Source organism: Rhinoderma darwinii (assembly GCF_050947455.1).
Source record: "Rhinoderma darwinii isolate aRhiDar2 chromosome 2 unlocalized genomic scaffold, aRhiDar2.hap1 SUPER_2_unloc_7, whole genome shotgun sequence".
Taxonomy (NCBI): domain Eukaryota; kingdom Metazoa; phylum Chordata; class Amphibia; order Anura; family Rhinodermatidae; genus Rhinoderma; species Rhinoderma darwinii.
In genome coordinates this window covers 265221-290511 of record NW_027461731.1, presented here as the reverse complement: position 1 = coordinate 290511, position 25291 = coordinate 265221, and the positions used below count along the sequence as shown (strand labels likewise).

General features: G+C 43.3%; 1 non-coding gene and 2 pseudogenes across 1 annotated transcript; all 3 read right to left on the bottom strand.

Moving 5' to 3' along the window:
- Nucleotides 1-6609: 6609 nt before the first annotated feature.
- Nucleotides 6610-6780, bottom strand: LOC142682121 (U2 spliceosomal RNA; annotated as a pseudogene).
- A 7180-nt stretch (nt 6781-13960) lies between these two features.
- On the bottom strand, nt 13961-14157 carry LOC142682093 (U2 spliceosomal RNA). Its single transcript, XR_012853891.1, has one exon. It is a non-coding gene; the product is annotated as a U2 spliceosomal RNA (small nuclear RNA).
- A 6600-nt stretch (nt 14158-20757) lies between these two features.
- LOC142682100 (U2 spliceosomal RNA) lies at nt 20758-20932 on the bottom strand (annotated as a pseudogene).
- Between the last annotated feature and the right edge of the window lie 4359 nt (nt 20933-25291).

The window sequence follows — 25291 nt, the reverse complement described above, 5'->3', positions numbered from 1 at the left end:
GTCAATGATTTATTTCATGATAAAAAATACAGTTTACAATAAAACCAACTTTTGTACAAATGAATAAAAATAAAATCAATATTTCATTGCATTACATTACATAAAAGGGACATGGTGGCAAATCTTTATATGTTGGAGTTCCATTCTTTCACAAACCATTTATTAAGAAGGGTGGCATTTCTTTTTTTGTCTAATAAATAATAAATGTACATTTCGCTAAAACAAAGACCTAAAACATCATCAGTAGATAAAACATCGTGCTTAAAAATCAGGATGTTCCTGGCCTTCCATAGAGCTTCTTTGGCGCAATTCATCGTCTTCCACGCTATTATCTTTTGGCTCGCGGTTGGGCATCCAAATAGTCCATATAAAATATCTTCATAATTCAAGTCTTTCAGGTCTGCCATCTTTACCAAAAGAGGGAATATTTTTTTCCAAAATTTCTTCGCAAAATCACACGTCCAAAAAATGTGTCTAATCGTTTCCTCGGCCTGGCAGCCTTCCCTCGGGCAGACGGCAGACCTCGCGAGCCTCCTTCTGTATTGGAATGCCCGGCATGGAAGACATTGATGAATGCAGCTCCAGGCCAGGTCCATCTGTGTATTAAAAAGATAAAACACATTAATAATTTTGAAGATAAAAGCACTTCGTTCCTCATTAAAATTCTCAATCCTGCTGACCGTCTCACTTTCTCTTAGGTCTTTAATTAATTTTTTACTATTTTTCAGCTCATTTACATTTTTTCCCTTCAGGTTGAATAAGGTCACTATCTTTTCTAAAATCACATAGTTTATTGAGAGTTTAAAAGCGTAAGGTGAGGATAAAACAATGTTGAACCACCCAAACCTTCGCATTAAAAACCCTGTATTAAAACGTAAAAAATAGGACCAATAATGTTCTTTAAAAAGGGAATTAAAACAGAAACTGAAGAACTTGATTAAAAGAAACCTGTTAAAATTCGGAAAATCTTTGCCACCCTTCGGTTTGGATTTCATCACAATCTCTCTTTTAAGTTTCTCCATTCTGGAACTCCAAAAGAAGGTAAAACATGCTTTAGTAATTTTTTGCAATAAAACCGTGGGGGGAGGGAAAACCATACTGAGATATAAAAGCAGGGGTAAAATGACCATTTTAATAATTAAAACTTTTCCCTCCATGGTAAGTTTTCTCATGTTCCACATACATATTTTTTGATTTACCTTCTGCACCACCATGTCCCAACTGATAAAACCATTATCGCACTCACTGAAGGAGACACCTAAAATCGTAATATTATCTGACACAGGGACGGGTATGTCTCTAAAAGCCATGCTTCCTATATTTAAAATATTACTTTTGTCGAAGTTCACCTTAAAACCGGAAGCACAGCAATAAAACTCAATTTGTCTGAGGGTTCTCTGAAGCGACAGGGTGTCCCTGCAAAAAACCGCTACATCGTCCATGTACCCCACTGCTTTAGCCTCTACGCCGCCACCCCCGGGCAGGGGGACTCCACGTATTAACTTATCGCGGCGAATTGTACACAGTAGATGCTCTAATGCGCAAATAAAAAGCAGTGGGGACAAGGGACACCCCTGCTTCACCCCTGAGTCTAAAATCACGTCCTGTGTCTTAAAACCATTCACTAAAATTTTGCTTGTGCAATCTTTATAAAAGGCTTTAAGTGATAATAAAAATCCTTCAGGTATACCCATACGCTCTAAAACCTTAAAAAGATAAAAATGAGAGACACGGTCGAACGCCTTCTCGAAGTCTATAGATAAAATGGCTAATTTACCTCTTCTAGACCTCGTGTCCTCAATCACATCTTTTACCAGGTTAAGATTATCCCAGATGCTGCGGCCTGGCACCCCACACACCTGGTTAGAGTGTACAATGTGGGGTATTATGGCTTTTAATCTATTTGCGCACACTTTTGCCATTATTTTATAGTCGCTATTCAGAAGGGTTATTGGTCTCCAGTTCTTCAAAACTGCGATGTCACCTTTCTTATGTAGCAGGGAGACCTCACCCTTCCGCCAGGACTTAGGCAGCATCTTGGAATTAAAAACTTCATAAAAAAGGCTAAAAAGATCCTCTTTTAAAATGTCATAAAATTTGACATAAAACTCACTGGGTATACCGTCCGGTCCGGGAACTTTTCCGGCTTTAAAACTCTTTACCGTTTCTAAAACCTCCTGCTCCGTCAGCTCCTGTAATAAAAAATTCTGGGAGACAGGGTCTAAAACAGTAGTAATCTCCTTCAGTGAGTCACGCATAAAATTATGATCCACAGTTTTAACACTAAAAAGGTCAGCATAAAACTCATGAACTTTACTTAAAATACCCTGTACATCTGACACACCTTCAATATTTTTAATAATAGCCTTTTTATTGTTAATTTTTTTAAAAAAGTACCTGGAGCAGGTCTCATTCTCCTCCACATGCTGAATTTTGGAACGAAAAATGATTTCTTTGCCTTTCTGCTCCAGGCACTGAGCTATTTCTTTTTTTAAATTAGTGATGTCAGTTTTAACGTCAATTTCATTATCTCTCATCTTGTACAGGGTCTGCAGACGGGTGCTGAGAATTTTAAAAAAAGCATGTTTTTCTCTGGCTTTCGCCACGCTCTTTTTAATAAAAAATTCCTTTATTCTTTTTTTCATTTTCTCCCACCATGCACTGATGGGAGTACGCATGTCTCTCCCCCGCCTGCATTTTTGGTAAAATTCAATAAAATCAGTAAAAACCTGTGGATCATCTAAAAGGGAAACATTTAACTTCCAGGACTTCTTACACACCGGTTTATTAAAATCACGCTTTACATAAAATGATAAAAGCTTGTGATCTGAGAAAACATTAGTTAAAACTTCACAATTAAAAGGCAGTACATTCTCATTACAAAAAATAAAATCTATCCTGGAGCTACAGGTGGCGTTGCTCCAGGTAACGCCGGCTTCCTCTGGGCTGCTCCTATTACATTCTTTGTACAAATCTGTTAATTTAAAATCATTTACAATATCTTTGAGCAGTCCAGAGGTCTTATCGTAATTCCTACTTGTAGTACTGGTAAGCCGGCGTTCCCCCCTCAGGATACAGTTAAAATCACCTGCGAGGATAAAAGGCTCAGTTGTATTAATAAAAAGAGGTAACATTTCTAGCATCTCTGCTCTCTCATTTTTGTCAGGTGAGCCGTAAAAATTTAAAAACTGCCATTTTACGCCGTCAATAAAAGCTTTAACCAATAAAATACGTCCTGGAAGAATCTCTTGAATAAAATCAATAAAAACGTTTCCCTTAAAAAGAATGGCGACCCCTGCTGATCTGGACTCGTTAGATCCAGACCAGACTGATGGACCATACTTCCAATCCTCTTTGTATTTATGGTACTTCATTGCATGGGGAATGCCGCACTCCTGCAGGAAAAAAACAGAGGCTGCCAGGCCAGATAAAAAACTGAAGAGAGCAACCCTTCTGACTTTGGACTTGGCGCCCCTCACGTTGAGGGAGATCCCCTTTATTTCAGACATCGTGGAGTTTTAATTGTGTTAGTCTTGATTTTAAAAAATAAATAATCGTGTTACTTAAAATCAGACTTGGCCTCCACCAGCAATACCAGAAATCTCGCTTGAACTCATCTCCCCGCCCTCGTCTGACTCTAGCGAGAAAGGGGATGATTCAGGAGAGGAACTACCTTCCGTGAGCGTCGAGCCAACAGCCCTCATCTCGTATACAGGGAGTCCAGATTCACACAGCCTTACCTGGGTCTCTAACGGCTGACCATATAGGTCTGTATCGGGTGGGTCCCCCAAGGGCCCCGCCGCTCCCCCCTGAGGCCGTGCAGGCCGTGCAGGCCGTTCTAGAGGGGGAGGTTGCGCACATGGCGGGGTGTCGGTTGGCTCGGGGGGAACAGTGCCCACCCTCCTCACCAGTAACGACGAGGGGGCGGTCCTAGGAGGAGCCTCACTTTGCTTTACGGACGTATCCATTTGCTCCTCCCCTGTCACCCCCCTACCGGCACGCTCCTGTTTACCCTTTTTACGGGGACCCACTTTCAGCCAACCTTCCTCTTCAGACTCCGTATCTAGAGACCCAGGATTGGGAGCAGGCCCGGCATCCACTGAGCAACCAGCACTCTGGGATGCCTCAGTTATCTCACTGGCCTGCCCCTTCTCAGCCTTACGTTTGGCTTGGCGTTTTTCCTTCGCACTGGACTCCCTTCTCTCCTCTGAGGCTGTTGGCTGTGAGGTACCTGCTTTGGCTCCAACAGACCGTACCCTTGAAGCCCAGGTACCCCGCTGCTCCTTTGCAGCACTGGCTTGTTCCTCTCCCTGAGGGCGGGGCTGGTCCGCTGGTGGAGCACGTGGGGGCGCCCCGGGTTGCTCTTCTTCTCCGCTTCGGTACCTATGAGGACAAGAAAAATACAAGTGACCAGTTTTTTGACAAAAGTTGCATTTTTTTTCTTCTGTGCACTCCCTTATATTGTGCTCTTTGCTTCCACAGTTTCTGCAGGTGACATCGCAGTTAAAACTGGTATGTCCATAGGTACCACAAGCCCTGCAGAAGTTTGGCATCCCTGAGAAGTAGAGGTCGCCATTCACATTTCCAATTTTAAAACGAGCCGGTGGTAATCTCGTTTCTTGGGTGGAGGGGTCCTTAATCAGCGTAACTAAAAACTTCCATTTGGCGGTCCACACTCCACACTCGTTCATCACTTTCCCCAGGAGTTTGACATTTTTGAAGTAGGCAGCTAGAAATGCTGCCACTTCCATATCTCTCACATATGGGGAATACATTTTAATCACCACGAGTTTGGTTATTTCAAATTCATGCTCTACTACCTTGACTCCCGCTGCTACGAGTTCACCTTGTTTCCTCTCAGCTCGGTCCATAGCATCACGGAGTATTCCTTCTCCCATGAAGGTGACATCGTAGATTCCTCGCTTCGGGTAGTCCTGGATAGCCAAGAGCTCGTTCTTGTGGACCGCCAGCAGATCTTCCAAAATGGCGTGGACTAAAAATTTAATACCACGGGGACCGCCTCCACCCTCTGCCACGATAAATCGTGCAGAATTCTTAAGCCGGGCGTACACCGGCACCGCATCGGGTTCGCCTGCCATTAGCGTGGCCAGGTCGAACCGCACAGCTTTCGCTGCGCCCCTTGTCTTACGGAGACCAAGGGGCTGGGGGGGATCGCAACTCGTTGCTCAGGACTAAGCCTCTCTCCCAAATAGCAGCACGGGGGTGAAGTCCAGGCGAACCTGGACGATCCCCCGAGGCCGAGAGAGAGGGTACCTGAGCACCTTCTGACCAAAAACCTCCTGTATAAATACACTTGGTCTTAGCCAAAAGGCCGAGAAGCGATAACCCGAACGGGCCGCGCGTTGACCGAGCCTGCCCAATACTGCTGTTCACCCCTTGCAGCGATTCAGCCTACTCCTAGGCAATTCCATGGGGCCCTGCAGGCTCACCCACACTCACAGCTACTAAGCGGGAGGTGAATAAAGGCCGGAGAGGAAGCAAGACAGGATTTGCTTCTTTTGCTTGCACCACAATGCAGTGCTGAAAGAGGAGGAATCGACATAAAAACGCCTTCCTGGCAACGCCCAAATGCCCTCCTGCCGTGCAAACACTGGCAGCAGCAGCAGCATCAGCAGCAGTAAGTGCATGCCCACTGCCACCCCTTCTCCTTTCACACCTTGTATCAGCTTTAATCCAGTCCAGTGCTGCCTGCTGAGCAGCACTGACCAACACTGCCTGGGCCCAGGCTTTTATCTCTGAGGCCCCATTATGATGTCAGAAAGCTGGCTCTGGCTCCTGAGGTCTCCACTATGACACGTGCAAAGTTCCGTCTGAACTTTATATAAGACGGTGCGGCTCAGTCAGTCACTCAGTGTTGCCTGAGAGGGCAACACTGCAACAGCCGGCCCCCAGGCTGTCTTTTTTTTGCACAGCTAGTTGCCTCCAGGAGGCCACAAGAGGGAGACAAGGGACTGCAAAATGGAAAATAGGCATCCACCAACTTTACAGACAACTTGTTCTCCTTGCTCCTACAACCTCCATCCTTGCACAGTTTGTTATTCTTCCAGGTAACATAGTAACAAATCCAAATTGCTGCTCTCTTTGTAGGCAAGCAAGGGTTTGTTGCAACTGCAATTCTTACTTCTTCTTGAAATGTAGGGACCACAGTACATTCCATCACATCCATCTAGTGTACACAGGTAGGTCCATTGTGACGGGCGGGCGGGCTGGCTGCTTTAATGGCTGTTTGCTGTTCCCCTACTCCACTCCACTATTTGACTATGGTGCTGCATCAATCAGTGGCTGGCTCAGGTGCAGCTCTTTAACCTACCTAGGAGGGAGGGCGGAGAGAAGACAAGGAAGGTGAATGAGCTGTTCCAATGTGAAATGCCGGAAACACAGAAACACAGACGACACAAAACAAGAGGTGGCAATGTATTAATTAATTGCATTTAATAAATTAGCTCATTATCACACATGACTGTACAAATGCATTGTCCAACAGGTGTTGAAATAATGGGATTAAAAGGGGAGATCCCATCCGAAAGACAAAAACAATGGCAAACACAAAAAGCACTTTTGGAAACTGATTTTAGTAAACACATAAGGAAAGGGTGCACCGGTCCTGGAAATACTGCAATACCAGTTCAATGCGTGGAGTGGACAGAGCAAGCTCTATTTCCATCTCCCTGTTCTAAAAATCCATTTAATATATGGTCCCCAGATAGGGGACGTATCAGATATTAAACTGATAAGAACAGATTTTTTTTTTTTTTTTTTTTTTTTTTTTTTTTTTTTTTTTTTTTTTATTAAACCATTCAGGTTTTTTTGAATAAAACCGAGAACTGTAGTTGTTCAAACCACCTCTCTATTTTTCAAAAAATCTCATCACTCTGGTTCATTATTTTATTTTTCCATCAAATACAAGATAAGTCAAACAAAATTCCTCAAACTAAATACCGCCATTTTAACATTCGCCATATCCCTTCCGCATCCATACCTTTTTCTAGATCCCATTTATAATAAAAATACAATTTAGCCAATACCATACTAACCACATCCTCCATCTCAAATACTTCTCTTTTATACACATTCAAATTCCTCGTATTCCACAATACCTCTTTCACACAAGTCAAAAAAATCCACAACACTCTATCCTTTTCACTACCCAAACTACACAAACCAAACAAGACAATTTCGTACGTCAAACTCTTCAAACCAGTCAATTCTTCGCACAACCCACTCAACTTTTTCCAAACATCCTTTGCATGCTTACACGACCAAAACACATGACTCACATCCTCATCATCCCCACAACCTTCTCTCGGACACCTTTCAGATGCAACCAAACCTCTTCTTTTCTGAACACTCCTTACAGGCAACACTCCATGTACCGACATCCATAACAAATCTTTCTGCTTATTTGACACATCATACGTAACAATCTTCTTCCACACAGACCTAGACTCCATCGAATTCAAACCATTTACAGAACACATCACATTATTCATACACATACTTCTCACAACATTCTTTTCACTCAAAAATCTCTCCATTCTTACATCCTCTAGCTGGAACTTTTTAATAAATTTTTCAACATACAAATACCACCCTGTGCACTGAAAAGCAATTGGTTTACATAAATTACGTTTTTCCCACCTTAGACGCTGAATCACCGTTCCAGCTAAATATTTCGACATTCTGGAAGCCTTGGATTCTTTAAATAAAAGCTCTACAAAAAAACGTACACAATTAATTCCGATGAAAATCTCCAAATTTGGGAAATCCAAGCCTCCATTACGTCTGCTTTTCATTAGAATTTCTCTCTTTGCCTTCTCAATCCCGCTCCCCCATAAAAAAAGGAACAAAACTCTATTCACTTTTTTTAACATAGCTACAGCAGGAGGAAAAACCAGAGCAACATATAAAATCATAGGAAGAATAATACTTTTGACAATTAAAACCTTCCCCGAAAAAGAAAGATCCCTCATTCTCCACATTTCCAACTTTCTCACAATCCTACCACCTAACTCATCCCAACTTTCTCTCCCTTTCAGCTCATCATCAAACACAATACCCAAAATTTTCACACCATTCACCTGTTCCATATCAGAATCACTCACCCGCTCATTACTGAAAAAAATTTTAAATTTGCTCTTACCCCAATTTATTTTAAAAGCAGACGCAATACAAAACATATTTACGATCAACTTCACTCTGGACATATCATACACTGAATCACACAATACGCAAATATCATCCATATATCCCAAAGCTTTCACACGTTTTCCATCACACCCAGGCACCACCAAACCTTTCACAACCTTATCATTTCTAATCATTTGCAACAATGGTTCAATCGCGCAAATAAATAGGATAGGAGACAACGGACAACCCTGTCGCACACCAGACATAATACAAAATGATTCTGAAAAAAACCCATTCACCTGCACACAACTCTTTGCATTCGCATATAAATTCTTCAACAAACTCACAAACTGAACCGGAAAACCCATTCTCTCTAACACTTTGAACAAAAACACATGCGCCACACGATCAAACGCTTTCTCAAAATCTAACGCACACACAATCACCTTCTTATTCCGACCCTTACAATCCTCAAGCATGTCCCGCACCAACGCCACGTTTTCATGCAATTTCCTTTTCGGTACCGCACATACCTGATCCTCATCAATCACACACCCAATCACATCTCTCATACGATTCGCAATCAGCTTGGCAAAAATTTTATAATCCGTATTAAGCAAAGTAATTGGTCGCCAGTTTTCTAACCGTCTCTTGTCTCCTTTTTTATGCAACAAAACTACCATACCCTTCTTCATCACATCACACATATTAATCCCAGAAAACAACACTCTCATAACTTCTATAACATCCTTCCCAATTATATCCCAATATTTCCCATAGAAATCAGCTGGTATTCCATCGATCCCTGGAGACTTATTTTTAGCCATACTTCCCACCACATCCTTTACTTCACCATCCATAATCTCACCAAGCAAAAACGCACATTCACTTTCAGGAACAAAATTACACACAATATCCAAAAACTCCTCATCATCGCCCAAATCACATTTCTTCACATCATACAGTTTTTTATAAAAATCAGACACCACATCAATCACATCCTTACCGAACACCTCCTTATCATCCTTATCCAATAATACATTCATTCCACTTTTTCCACCACACATTTTTTTAAAGAAAAATCTAGTGCACTTCTCGTGATTATCTCTAACCTCCACCTTAGACCTAAATATAATTTCTTTCCCTTTCTCTCGGAACCACTCCTTAATATCTTTTTTTGTTTTTTCCAAATCGTGTCTTACATCCATACCCAAATTTTTACATTGTTGAAGGAACGTCATCCGCATATTAAAGCGTGAATATTCTAATCTTTTCCTTCTCGCTCTTCTATACCCTATCTGTCTAAAAAACCCACCAATCTTTTTTTTCACCCATACCCACCATTCACACACATTAGAGAAAGAACTTTTCTTCCTAACCCAAAACCCATATTTTTTCCCAAACCTAGTTTTTTCCCTTTTATCACTCAGAAAACTAACATTCATCTTCCATACCCCTCTACCATAAAAGAAATTATTTATAACAAAAACCCCCAACAAACACTCGTGATCTGAAAACCACACTCTCTCCTGCGCATAATCTACACATTTCATTGCAGAGGTAGAAAAAAAGAAAAAGTCCAGACGAGAATCCGTTCTTCCGTCATCGGCATGATAGGTAAATGGACCTGGTTTCCTGGTGACAGCGTCCTGCAAAGCAAAGTCCTGCAAAATTTTATTCCACAAAACTCCGGTAGCGTCCACATTAGACTCTGTGGATCCAGCTCGGGCCTGCTTCTCCAGGATACAGTTAATGTCACCAACAATAATTACAGGAACTTTACCGTGTAGAAAAAATTTTAAAGTATCAAAAAGTGCCAACCTATCAGATTTCACAGCATGGCCATAGATATTGATAAGCCTAAACTGCCACCCCTTGTAGGATAGTAACACGCAGACACATCTTCCTTCCTGAATGATTTGAGTCTGTTTGATGACAAACTCATTATTTTTAAAGAGAATACCAATTCCATCGTTCCTATTTGTGGAAGAAAAGGACCAAATTGCTTCCCCAAACTTCCATTCTTCTTTACTAGGATTTTTTGACAAACCACATTCTTGTACACAAACAATGTCACTGCCCTTAGAGGCCAAAAAGTCCAGGACTGCAGCACGCTTGTGAGCAGAGGAGAACACCCGTACATTTTGAGAGACAATCTTTAATCTCAAAGACATGCGGGCATAGTATGGTTAGTGCAAAGGAAAGCCATGAGATAACCAGAACATATCACGTCCCAGGGAAATACATAGCTCTTTCCAGATTTGCCACATTGACTTCACTGAGGAAACCTTCCCCAGGGGAGCTGGGTACTTCTGAGGCCACCTCAGATGACTTAGGGCTAGAACTAGAGTCACTGTCCAGCAATGAGAAGGGATTTGCATGAGCAGAATCTTCCAATAAGCCTATCTTCAGTCTCTTCACCGCCTTTCCAGACTTCCCCCTTTTTGAGACCACTTTATGAAAAATTTCAGCACTAGTGGCACTAGGCATCCTGGCCTCCTTCTCGTCCTCCTCCGATATTGACCACTCCACTTTAGCTGAGTCTTCCATTTTTGACTCTGGGCTAGAAAAAGACAAAATTTGCATACTTGCACCATCATCAGGGGAAGCACACCCAATAGGTGGCGCTGTGTCTTCACCTTCCATAGGCATAACCCCAGGTGTTTCATCAACACTTTGCTCTGCAGGAGGGACCACACCCAACTCCATGCTGTTAGTATGTGAGGTTAGAACCTCTCCTAATCCAGCTTTCCCAGGGTCCTGAGAAGCAGGCACAGAAACACTGCCAGCTGGCTCTGAAATTGCATCAGAAGTGGCAGCAAGGGAACTTGTTGTTCTCACCTGTCTGCCCCATGTTCTTCTCTCTTGCCCTAAAAAGGGAAACACCTTTGGACATTTCCTACAAGTATGACCCGGCAAACCACAAATGTCACACCTGGATGGGGAAATACATGCACTAGCCTCATGTCCTGTTTCTTTGCAATTCCTGCATACTTTGCCTTTGCATGCATCTTTGGTATGCCCGTAGGAAAAACATGATCTGCAAAAACATGGCATATCTTGGTAATAAAGATATCCCTTATTACCACCAATTGAAAAATTTGCAGGAGGATTCATCACTCCTCCAATACAGCTGGAGTCAGGTTTCAGCCTGACCCAGTACTTAATATCACCATTGAAAACTCCCCATAGGTTCTTCTGCTCCACACCTCCTCTAACATGGGTACAGTAGTGAGCTAAGAAGGCCCTGACCAGCCTTCTATCCAGAAATGGGTTATACATGTGGATGGTAATACATTTCTCCACTGCTGAAAAAAGAGGTTGCACTTCAATAGATTTTAAAGCCTCATGCATGTGTTTCTCCTTGAGCAACTGAAAAACATTTAGACAGTAGGCGGCCTCAAAAAAGGATACATCATATGTAGCAATATTGCTGAAAGCTTGGATACAGAATACCTCTACCAACTTAACTCCAGCCAGGTCCAGAAGGATGTTCTCAATGATATGTCCAGTATCAACTTCTTCTCTCCTCTGCTCATTCACCACAAAACGGATAGTGTTACGCACAGCTGCCATCTTGAAAAGGAATGCCCAACGGCACGGTGATCGCTCCCAAAAACGTCGGATAGGACTCCACGAAAAGGCCGAACCCCCCGGCCCAGACCAGGCAATGAACCTGATCTGAGCCAAAAGGCCGAGAAGCGATAACCCGAACGGGCCGTGCGTTGACCGAGCCTGCCCAATACTGCTGTTCACCCCTTGCAGCGATTCAGCCTACTCCTAGGCAATTCCATGGGGCCCTGCAGGCTCACACACACTCACAGCTACTAAGCGGGAGGTGAATAAAGGCCGGAGAGGAAGCAAGACAGGATTTGCTTCTTTTGCTTGCACCACAATGCAGTGCTGAAAGAGGAGGAATCGACATAAAAACGCCTTCCTGGCAACGCCCAAATGCCCTCCTGCCGTGCAAACACTGGCAGCAGCAGCTGCAGCAGCAGCAGCAGCAGCAGCAGCAGTAAGTGCATGCACACTGCCACCCCTTCTCCTTTCACACCTTGTATCAGCTTTAATCCAGTCCAGTGCTGCCTGCTGAGCAGCACTGACCAACACTGCCTGGGCCCAGGCTTTTATCTCTGAGGCCCCATTATGATGTCAGAAAGCTGGCTCTGGCTCCTGAGGTCTCCACTATGACACGTGCAAAGTTCCGTCTGAACTTTATATAAGACGGGTGCGGCTCAGTCAGTCACTCAGTGTTGCCTGAGAGGGCAACACTGCAACAGCCGGCCCCCAGGCTGTCTTTTTTTTGCACAGCTAGTTGCCTCCAGGAGGCCACAAGAGGGAGACAAGGGACTGCAAAATGGAAAATAGGCATCCACCAACTTTACAGACAACTTGTTCTCCTTGCTCCTACAACCTCCATCCTTGCACAGTTTGTTATTCTTCCAGGTAACATAGTAACAAATCCAAATTGCTGCTCTCTTTGTAGGCAAGCAAGGGTTTGTTGCAACTGCAATTCTTACTTCTTCTTGAAATGTAGGGACCACAGTACATTCCATCACATCCATCTAGTGTACACAGGTAGGTCCATTGTGACGGGCGGGCGGGCGGGCTGGCTGCTTTAATGGCTGTTTGCTGTTCCCCTACTCCACTCCACTATTTGACTATGGTGCTGCATCAATCAGTGGCTGGCTCAGGTGCAGCTTTTTAAAGAGGCTCTGTCACGAGATTTTGCAACCCCTATCTGCTATTGCAGCAGATAGGCGCTGCAATGTAGATTACAGTAACGTTTTTATTTTTAAAAAACGAGCATTTTTGGCCAAGTTATGACCATTTTCGTATTTATGCAAATGAGGCTTGCAAAAGTACAACTGGGCGTGTTGAAAAGTAAAAGTACAACTGGGCGTGTATTATGTGCGTACATCGGGGCGTGTTTACTACTTTTACTAGCTGGGCGTTGTGTATAGAAGTGTCATCCACTTCTCTTCACAACGCCCAGCTTCTGGCAGTGCAGCACTGTGACGTCACTCACAGGTCCTGCATCGTGTCGGCACCAGAGGCTACAGATGATTCTGCAGCAGCATCGGCGTTTGCAGGTAAGTCGATGTAGCTACTTACCTGCAAATGCTGATGCTGCTGCAGAATCAAGTGTAGCCTCTGGTGCCGACACGATGCAGGACCTGTGAGTGACGTCACAGCGTGATCTCTGGAGAACACGGCTGTGTCTGCACTGCCAGAAGCTGGGCGTTGTGAAGAGAAGTGGATGATACTTCTATACACAACGCCCAGCTAGTAAAAGTAGTAAACACGCCCCGATGTACGCACATAATACACGCCCAGTTGTACTTTTACTTTTCAACACGCCCAGTTGTACTTTTGCAAGCCTCATTTGCATAAATACGAAAATGGTCATAACTTGGCCAAAAATGCTCGTTTTTTAAAAATAAAAACGTTACTGTAATCTACATTGCAGCGCCGATCTGCTGCAATAGCAGATAGGGGCTGCAAAATCTGGTGACAGAGCCTCTTTAACCTACCTAGGAGGGAGGGCGGAGAGAAGACAAGGAAGGTGAATGAGCTGTTCCAATGTGAAATGCCGGAAACACAGAAACACAGACGACACAAAACAAGAGGTGGCAATGTATTAATTAATTGCATTTAATAAATTAGCTCATTATCACACATGACTGTACAAATGCATTGTCCAACAGGTGTTGAAATAATGGGATTAAAAGGGGAGATCCCATCCGAAAGACAAAAACAATGGCAAACACAAAAAGCACTTTTGGAATCTGATTTTAGTAAACACATAAGGAAAGGGTGCACCGGTCCTGGAAATACTGCAATACCAGGTCAATGCGTGGAGTGGACAGAGCAAGCTCTATTTCCATCTCCCTGTTCTAAAAATCAATTTAATATATGGTCCCCAGATAGGGGACGTATCAGATATTAAACTGATAAGAACAGATTTTTTTTTTCAGTTGGCTACCCCCTCGCGGGGGTGTCAATGATTTATTACTTAAAATTCAAAAACATTTACAATAAATTACAGCTTTTTTACAATGAATTACAGTAATAAAATCAATTTACATAAAAACACATAAAAGGGGACATGGTGGCAAATTCTTATATATTGGAGTTCCATTCTTTTACAAACCATTTATTTGAAAGGGTGGCATTTCTTTTTTTATCTAATAAATAATAAATGTACATCTCGCTAAAACAAAGACCTAAAACATCGTCAACAGATAAAACATCGTGCTTAAAAATCAGGATGTTCCTGGCCTTCCACAGAGCTTCTTTTACGCAGTTCATCGTCTTCCATGCAATAGTCTTTTGGTTCGCGGTTGGGCATCCAAAGAGTCCATATAAAATCATTTCGTAACTCAAGTCCTTTAGGTCTGCCATCTTCTTCATTAGAGGGAATATCTTTATCCAAATATGTTTAGTAAAATCGCAACTCCAAAAAATATGACGCACGGTCTCCTCAGCCTGGCAGCCTTCCCTCGGACAGATAGCAGACCTCGTGAATCCTCTCCTGAATTGGAATGCCCGGCATGGAAGACATTGATGAACGCAGCTCCAGGCCAGGTCCATCTGTGTATTAAAAAGATAAAACACATTAACCATTTTGAAGATAAAAGCACAGCGTTCATTATTAAAATTTTCAATATTAGTGACGACTTCATTTCCTCTTATGTCTTTTATAAGTTTCTTACTGTTTATCATGTCATTAAAATTTTTCCTTTTAAAATTAAACAAGGCCACTATTTTCTCTAAAATCACGTAATTTGCTGGTAGATTAAAAGCATAAGGTGAGGTTAAAACAATTTCAAACCACCCCATCCTTCGCATAAAAAACCCAGTATTAAAACGTAGAAAATAAGACCAATGATGTTGTTTAAAAAGAGAATTAAGACAGAAACAAAAGTACTTGATTAAAAGAAACCTATTAAAATCTGGAAAGTCTTTGCCACCCTTTGGTTTGATTTTCATTACCGTCTCACGTTTAAGTTTCTCCATTCTGGAACTCCAAAAGAAGGTAAAACAAGCTTTAGTAATTTTTCTTAATAAAACCGTGGGAGGAGGGAAAACCATGCTTAAGTATAAAAGCAAAGGTAAAATTATCATTTTAATTATTAAAATTTTTCCCTCCATGGTAAGCTTCCTCATGTTCCACATGCATATTTTTTGATTTACCTTCTGCGCCACCATGTCCCAACTGATAAAACCATTGTCGTACTCACTGAAGGAGACACCTAAAATTTTAATATTATCAGACACAGGAACCGGTATATCTCTAAGAGCCATGCTTCCTATGTTTAAAATATTACTCTTGCTGAAGTTTACCTTAAAACCGGAAGCACAGCAATAAAACTCGATTTGCCTAAGGGTTCTCTGAAGCGACAGGGCGTCCCTACATAAAACCGCCACATCATCCATGTACCCCACTGCTTTGGCCTCTACGCCGCCTCCCCCGGGCAGGGGGACTCCACGGATACACTTATCGCGGCGAATTGCGCATAACAGAGGCTCCAATGCACATATAAAAAGCAGTGGGGACAAGGGACACCCCTGCTTCACCCCAGAGTTTAAAAATATGTCCTGTGTCTTAAAACCATTCACTAAAATTTTGCTGGTGCATTCTCTGTAAAAGGCTTTAATAGATAATAAAAAACCTTCAGGTATACCCATACGTTCTAAAACCTTAAAAAGATAAAAATGAGAGACACGGTCGAACGCCTTCTCAAAGTCTATAGATAAAATGGCTAGTTTACCTTTTCTAGACCTCGTGTCCTCAATCACGTCTTTTATTAGGTTTAAATTATCCCAGATGCTGCGGCCTGGCACCCCACACACCTGGTCAGAGTGTATAATGTGGGGTATTATGGCTTTTAATCTATTTGCACATATTTTAGCCATAATTTTATAGTCGCTATTTAGAAGGGTTATTGGTCTCCAATTCTTTAAAACTGCGATGTCACCCGTCTTATACAGCAGGGAGACCTCACCCTTCCGCCAGGACTTAGGCAGCATCTTGGAATTAAAAACATCAGAAAAAAGGTTAAAAAGATCCTCTTTTAAAATGTCATAAAATTTTACATAAAACTCACTGGGTATACCGTCCGGTCCGGGAACTTTCCCTGTTTTAAAACTTTTGACAGTTTCTAAAACCTCCTGCTCCGTCAGCTCCTGTAATAAAAAATTCTGGGAGACAGGGTCTAAAACAGTAGTAATCTCCTTCAGTGAGTCACGCATAAAATTATGATCCACAGTCTTAACATTAAAAAGGTCAGTGTAAAACTCATGAACTTTACTTAAAAGACCCTGTACATCTGACACCCCTTCTATATTTTTGATAATTGCCTTTTTGTTATTTATTTTCTTAAAAAAGTACCTGGAGCAGGTCTCGTTCTCCTCCACATGTTGTATTTTTGAACGGAATATAATCTCTTTACCTTTCTGCTCCAGGCACTGGGCTATCTCCTTTTTCAAATTGGTGATGTCATCTTTAACGTCTATGTCATGATCTTGCATTTTGTACAGGGTCTGCAGACGGGTATTGAGAATTTTAAAAAAAGCGTATTTCTCTTTGGCTTTCGCCACGCTTTTCTTAATAAAAAAATCTTTAATTTTCTTTTTCATTTTCTCCCACCATGCACTGATGGGAGTACGTGTATCTCTTACCCGCCTGCTTTCTTGGTAAAATTCAATAAAATCTGCTAAAACCTGTGGATCGTCTAAAAGGGAAACATTCATCTTCCAGGACTTTTTACATACAATATTATTAAGATCATGCTTTACTTTAAAAGATAAAAGCCTGTGATCTGAAAACACATTGGTTAAAACTTCACAATTAAAAGGCAGTAAATTTTCAGAACAAAAGATAAAATCAATCCTGGAGCTACAGGTGGCGTTGCTCCAGGTAACGCCGGCTTCCTCTGGACTGCTCCTGTTACATTCTTTGTATATGTCTTTTAATTTAAAATCAGTCACGATATCCTTGAGCAGTCCAGAGGTCTTGTCATAGTTCCTACTTGTACTGTTGGTAAGCCGGCGTTCTCCTCTCAGGATACAATTAAAATCACCTGCGAGGATAAAAGGCTCAGATGTGTTGATAAAAAGCGGTAAAATCTCCAGCATCCTCGCTCTTTCGTTCTTTTCTGGTGATCCGTAAAAATTTAAAAACTGCCACTTTACACCATCAATAAAAGCTTTAACCATTAAAATACGTCCTGGTAAGATTTCTTGAATAAAATCAATTAAAACGTTTCCCTTAAAAAGAATGGCGACCCCTGCTGATCTGGACTCGTTGGATCCAGACCAGACGGATGGACCATACTTCCAATCCTTTTTGTAATTTTCATATCTCATTGTATGGGGAATGCCGCACTCCTGCAGGAAAAATACAGAGGCTGCCAGGCAAGATAAAAAATTGAAGAGAGCAACCCTTCTCACTTTTGACTTGGCGCCCCTCACGTTGAGGGAGATTCCCATGAGCTCAGACATCGTGGAGAGTAAAAGCAAAATTCTGATTTTAAAATAATAAATAATAGGCGTACTTAAAATCAGATTGCTCCTCCACCAGCAATACCCGAAACCTCACTTGAACTCATGGCCCCGCCCTCATCCGACTCAACTGAAAAGAGGGACGAGGCAGGAGAAGAACTACTGTCGCTGAGAGCTGAGCCAGCAACACTCACCTCGTACACGGGGAGCCCAGACTCGCACAGCCTCACCTGGGTCTCTCTCGGTTGACCGACTGGGTCCATGTCTGGTGGGTCCCCCAAGGGCCCCGCCTCTCCCCCCTGGGCCCGTGAAGGCCGGTCTAGAGGGGGAGGTTGTGCGCATGGCGGGGTGTCCGATAATACGGAGGGAGCAGTGCCCGTCCTCCTCACCAGTGCAGGCGAGGAGGGGGTCCCAGGAGGAGCCACATCTTTCCGCACGGACGTATCCATCTGCTCCTCCCCTGTCTCCCTCCTACTGGCACGTTCTTGCTTCCCCTTTTTACGGGGACCCACCTGTACCCAGTCTTCTCCTTCCGAGTCGGTCTCTAGAGACCCAGGATTAGGAGCAGGCCCGGCACCGCCTGAGCAACCAGCCGTCTGGGATGCCACAGGTTCATCGATGGCCTGCTCCTTTTCTGCCTTCCTCTTGGCCTGCCGTTTTTCCTTCGCGCTGGGCTCATTTTTATCCCCTGAGGTCGCTGGCTGAGAGGCACCTGTTTTGGCTTCGGCTGGCCGTACCCTTGAAGCCCAGGTACCTCTCTGCTCTTTCGCCGCAACAGCTTGCTCTCCTCCTTGAGGACGGGACTGCTCTGCTGGTGGAGCACGTGGGGGCACCTCGGGTTGCTCATCTTCTTCGCCTCGGTACCTATGTGGACAAGCATAATAAAGATGACCAGTTTTTTGACAAAAATTGCATTTTTTCTCTTCTGTACATTCCCTCATTGTGTGTTGTTTACTTCCACAGTTCCTGCAGGTGACATCGCAGTTAAAACTGGTATGTCCATAGGTACCGCAGGCCCTGCAGAAGTTTGGCATTCCTGAGAAATAGAGGTCGCCATTCACATTCCCAAGTTTAAAACGAGCAGGTGGTAGCTTCGTTTCTTGGGTGGAGGGGTCCTTTATTAGCGTAACAATAAATTTCCATTTGACGGTCCACACACCGCACTCGTTCATAACTCTCCCCAGCAGCTTAACGTTCTTAAAGTATGCAGCAAGAAACGCCGCCACTTCCTGATCTTTCACGTATGGGGAATACATTTTAATCACTACGAGTTTGGTTACTTCAAAAGCGTGTTCAATTACCTGGACTCCCAAGGCCATGAGTTCACCTTGTTGCCTCTCAGCTTTTCCCATGGCATCACGGAGGATTCCTTCTCCCATAAAGGTCACGTCGTACACTCCACGCCTTGGGTAGTCCTGGATCGCCAAAATCTCGTTCTTGTGGACCGCCAACCGCTTTTCCAAAATATCGTGGACAAGGAACTTGAGACCACGAGGACCGCCTCCACCCTCTGCCAAGATAAATCTTGCAGTATTCCTCAACCGGGCGTATACCGGCACCGCATCAGGTCCGCCTGCCATTTGCGTGGCCAGGTCGGTACCGCACAGCTTGCGCTGCGCCCTTTGGCTTTAAGGAGACACACCAAAGGGCTGGGGGGGGGATCGCAACTCGTTGCTCAGGACTAAGCCTCTCTCCCAAATAGCAGCACGGGGGTGAAGTCCAGGCGAACCTGGACGATCCCCCGAGGCCGAGAGAGAGGGTACCTGAGCACCTTCTGACTAAAAACCTCCTGTATAAATACACTTGGTCTTAGCCAAAAGGCCGAGAAGCGATAACCCGAACGGGCCGCGCGTTGACCGAGCCTGCCCAATACTGCTGTTCACCCCTTGCAGCGATTCAGCCTACTCCTAGGCAATTCCATGGGGCCCTGCAGGCTCACACACACTCACAGCTACTAAGCGGGAGGTGAATAAAGGCCGGAAAGGAAGCAAGACAGGATTTGCTTCTTTTGCTTGCACCACAATGCAGTGCTGAAAGAGGAGGAATCGACATAAAAACACCTTCCTGGCAACGCCCAAATGCCCTCCTGCCGTGCAAACACTGGCAGCAGCAGCAGCAGCAGCAGCAGTAAGTGCATGCCCACTGCCACCCCTTCTCCTTTCACACCTTGTATCAGCTTTAATCCAGTCCAGTGCTGCCTGCTGAGCAGCACTGACCAACACTGCCTGGGCCCAGGCTTTTATCTCTGAGGCCCCATTATGATGTCAGAAAGCTGGCTCTGGCTCCTGAGGTCTCCACTATGACACGTGCAAAGTTCCGTCTGAACTTTATATAAGACGGTGCGGCTCAGTCAGTCACTCAGTGTTGCCTGAGAGGGCAACACTGCAACAGCCGGCCCCCAGGCTGTCTTTTTTTTGCACAGCTAGTTGCCTCCAGGAGGCCACAAGAGGGAGACAAGGGACTGCAAAATGGAAAATAGGCATCCACCAACTTTACAGACAACTTGTTCTCCTTGCTCCTACAACCTCCATCCTTGCACAGTTTGTTATTCTTCCAGGTAACATAGTAACAAATCCAAATTGCTGCTCTCTTTGTAGGCAAGCAAGGGTTTGTTGCAACTGCAATTCTTACTTCTTCTTGAAATGTAGGGACCACAGTACATTCCATCACATCCATCTAGTGTACACAGGTAGGTCCATTGTGACGGGCGGGCGGGCGGGCTGGCTGCTTTAATGGCTGTTTGCTGTTCCCCTACTCCACTCCACTATTTGACTATGGTGCTGCATCAATCAGTGGCTGGCTCAGGTGCAGCTCTTTAACCTACCTAGGAGGGAGGGCGGAGAGAAGACAAGGAAGGTGAATGAGCTGTTCCAATGTGAAATGCCGGAAACACAGAAACACAGACGACACAAAACAAGAGTTGGCAATGTATTAATTAATTGCATTTAATAAATTAGCTCATTATCACACATGACTGTACAAATGCATTGTCCAACAGGTGTTGAAATAATGGGATTAAAAGGGGAGATCCCATCCGAAAGACAAAAACAATGGCAAACACAAAAAGCACTTTTGGAAACTGATTTTAGTAAACACATAAGGAAAGGGTGCACCGGTCCTGGAAATACTGCAATACCAGTTCAATGCGTGGAGTGGACAGAGCAAGCTCTATTTCCATCTCCCTGTTCTAAAAATCCATTTAATATATGGTCCCCAGATAGGGGACGTATCAGATATTAAACTGATAAGAACAGATAAGGTTTCAACAAAATTTTATTGGCACATATATATATACAGAGAATACATTTTCATAGAATAAAATTCAGTAATAAAATGCTTGTTGTACATTTCATAAAATAATTTTTGGTGTAATACAATTCTGTAATAAATTATTTGTTTGTACATTTTTCTTTAATAAAATTCAGTAACAAAAAGTTTTTATAATTCATTTCATTAAAACCTTTTTGTAAAATTAAATTCAGTAATAAAATGTTTATTTTTAATACATTTCATTAAAATGATAAAAGCAATACATTTTTAACGAGAAGAAGGTTTCTTTAAAAATATGACAATGGCAGGATAAAACAAGCAGTAAAATCACAATTACAAATACATAAATTATTTACATGGTAATCGTGTTCCACAGAGACAGACACCACATGGATGCCGCCTCTTTTGCTCCTAGATTTTTTTTGTCTCTGAGGTAGTAGACATACAGCTCACTTAGCGCAATCTTGACACAGTCTGTAATGTCAATAAAATCACGTTTAAAAAGAAGAATGTTCCTAACCTTCCAGATGGCATTTTTAAAACAATTAATAATCATCCAGCAGATCATCTGCTGTCTGAATGATGGGCAGGTAAAAAGGCCATAAAAAACATATTCGTACTTAAAATCTTTAAGACCACAGATCCATTTTAATAAAAGGCCTGCTTTTCTCCATACCTCCTGTGCATAGTGGCAGTTCCAGAACAAGTGCATTACTGTTTCGTCATTCCCGCACCTATCTCGTGGGCACTTGGCTCTCGCCACCAGTCCTCTCCTATGTTGGAATGCACGTGTAGGGAGGCACTGGTGGACGATTGCCCAGGCAAGGTCCTTATGCACATTTGCAAGATATTTTCCATACACATTTCGCCACACTTGCTTGGACCTTGCCTGCGAGAAATTGGACACTGCCACTGTCTCTTCTCCGTGTCTGCACGCCACTGACACCTTCCTCTGGTCCCCCAATATGTCAGGCTCCAATTCTTGGAGGCTCAGGAGCCTAACAGTCTTTTCTAGCACCACATAGTGTTTTGGGGGACACAGAAGCACAGGAGAATTTAAGGAGATACGAGCCCAACGTTTAAAAACCATGCCCGCTGCGTATTTTAAAAAGCAGCTAAAAATGCCATCGGATTTAAACATTTTAAAACAGAAGCAGAAATATTTGATATAAAAAAATGTAAAAAGGTTAGGAACATTTCTCCCGCCATTGTCTTTACCTTTATACATAAAATCACGTTTTAATTTTTCCATCTTGGAGCCCCACAGAAACATAAAACAAATGCGTGTTAGCTTTTTAATATATAAAATGGATGGAGGGAAAACCATGGCCACATAGAGCATTATTGGGATTAAAATCATTTTTATGATTAAAATTTTCCCCTCCATCGTGAGGCTCCTAAGATCCCACATTAAAACCTTCTTCTCTATTTTTGCTATCACTGAGTCCCAGTTAGAGGTCCCATTGTTCGCCTGATTAAAAACAATCCCTAAAATTTTAATCTGGTCCTTCTGCATTCTGACTCCTGGGGTCAGGGAGGAATCCCAGCCTCCTATATTAAAACAGTCACATTTATCAATGTTAAGTTTAAAACCAGAAGCCTCGCAGAAAAAGGTGGTGTTCCTCAGCGCCCTCCTCATGGATGATGAATCGGGGCACAGAATTGTCACATCATCCATGTAGCTTAATACCTTTACTTGGTTGCCCCTCCCACCAGGTATTGGGGCGCCTCTAATAACTTTATCGTTCCTGAGCATGGCTAAAAGGGGCTCCATTGCGCAAATAAATAGTAGGGGAGACAATGGGCACCCTTGCTTGACTCCAGATAAAAGAGGAACACCACTAGTTAAAAATCCATTTATAGAAATCTCACTAAAACAGGACCGATATAAAAGCATCACACGACTTATAATAAAATCAGGCACCGCCATTTTTTTAAGAACCATAAAAAGGAACTCATGGGACACTCTATCAAAGGCCTTTTCAAAGTCAAGGGATAAAATAGCAAGGTTTTGGCCTCGATCTTTAAAATACCAAATAACATCTCTTAAAATATTAAGGGACTCAGTGATAGATCTACCAGGTACCCCACAGACCTGATTTGGGTGGATTAATTTACTGATAAAAGGTTTAAAACGGACCGCTATCAGTTTGGCTAAAATTTTATAATCTACATTTAAAAGCGTAATCGGGCGCCAATTTTTGAGCTGGTCCTTTCCACCCTTCTTTTTAAAAATTAGGGACACAATCCCCCTTCTCCAAGAAGGGGGCAGCTCTTTTACAATAAAAGCCTCTTTATATAGTAAAATCATATCCTCTTTTAAAACATCCCAAAAAGTTAGATAAAATTCAATAGGCAACCCATCCTCCCCAGGGGCCTTTCCCGCTGAAAAACTTTTAAAAACAAATAAAAGTTCCTCTAAATTAAGATCCCGGGATAAAACCTCCTGGTCCAAAGTATCTAACTTAAAATCAAGGGAGTTAAGAGCATGATTTAAAAAGGATTCATCAATAGCTTTTTTGCTAAAAAGGAGTTGGTAAAAATTAAAAGCTGCATTTAACATTCCTCCCACGGAAGTCTCCCCTTCTAGGTTTAAAATAGCGTCTCTTTTGTCATTTACCTTTTTAAAAAAGAATCGGGAGCACTTCTCGTCTTCTTCTAGATGCTTCACGTGGGAGTTAAAAATTATTTGTTTACCTTTATCATCAAGACATTTTTTTATTTCAGCTTTTAAGTTTAAAATATCAGAATCCACATCAAACCCAACATCCTTCAATTTAAAAAGCACATGTAGACGCTTATTAAGAACATAAAACCACTGTTTCTTTTCTCTAGCTTTCTTCCTACCTGCTCGGATAAAAAATAATTTAATTTTTGGTTTAATGCCCTCCCACCAGTGCAGCATGGTCTCGTGGGGTTTTCTCTGTAATTGCCAGCACTGGTAGGTCCGCACAAACTCATTTTTAATTTCGGGGTCCTCCAGGAGTGTGGCGTTCAACCTCCAGAGGCCCTTACTTACTTTTTGCTCTCCCTCGAGCTCCAGAGACACATTTAGGAGTTTGTGATCTGAAAAGATATTATTTAAAAGCATGCATTTTTGAGGGGTAAAATCATGAGAGGCAAAGATAAAATCGATTCTGGAGCTCACTCTTCCATTCGACCATGTGGCGCCTGGGTCTCCTGGCAAGAGATCCTTCCAGCAATCGCGTAATTTAAAATCATCAATAAAATTTTTGAGCAGGTAGGTAGTTAGGTCTTTTCTATTTGCATCACCCCCCTGCCGGCACTCTCCTTCTCTTATGCAGTTAAAATCACCCCCTACCAGCAGGGGGGTAGACCCAACACAAAACAGTGGTAATATATTAAAAAGTTCTGCCCGCTCCTGTTTGTCAGGAGGGGCATACACATTTAAAATACGAATTAAAAGTCCATTAATATGTAGGTGGGTTAAAACAGCTCTGCCGGGCATAATCTCAATCACATTTTGTATGGAAATAAAACGGCCACGGCAGAGTAATCCCACACCTGAAGAACGACAGTCATTGGCTCCAGACCACACCGAAGGGCCCAGCTTCCAGTCTTGTTTTAAATCCATATAGTCCATGCTGTTAGGGATTCCACACTCCTGCAGTAGGCAAAAATCAAAGTCCATTGTCTCAAGAAAAGAAAATAAAGCAGCCCTGCGAACAGGGCTCTTTAGGGACCTCACATTCAGTGAGGAGAATTTTAGGGTACTAGAAGGCATCGCTTATGGAGAGTCAGTGTCCACTTCTGAGGAGCCCGACCCCGATATACTCTGGGAGTCAGGCTGCCCCGCATCCGGGGACGCGAACTCCAAGATGTTCACAGGGTCAGAGCCGGATAGATGTTTAGACCCGACTCTTCCCCTGAATTCGCTTTCATCCGAGCTGCGGCATAGTGTTTTCCTCTTAATTGTGGACACGTCCTCTTCTCTCGTCCTCTTCCCCGTACTGGATAAATCCATACGCGCTCCGTCCTCGTCCTCCTCACTCGATGTCTCCTCGGTCTCCTGGCTGATGTCATCTCCGTCACGATCTCCGGCCTCTGCTACCTCAGGTGCGGCTACAGGTCTCTCCGGATCGCTGGTCATCTCGGGTTGCTCAGGAGCCTGTGAGGTCCCTTCCTTCTTTCTCATCATTCCGCCTACTGCATCTAAAGCCGTCTGCATCCGACCCTCTATTGGCGTAACAAGAGGGACGGACTCTAGCTCCCCAGCCGATCGGTGGCGGCTGGTGCTTGGGGTATCCCGCAAGGAGCCCCTGCGTCTGGACTCCTTATTTGGCTCTTCACCAGCCACCATCTCTGCCCAGTCCCCTTTTGTGGGTATCGAGGACCGGCGAGACTT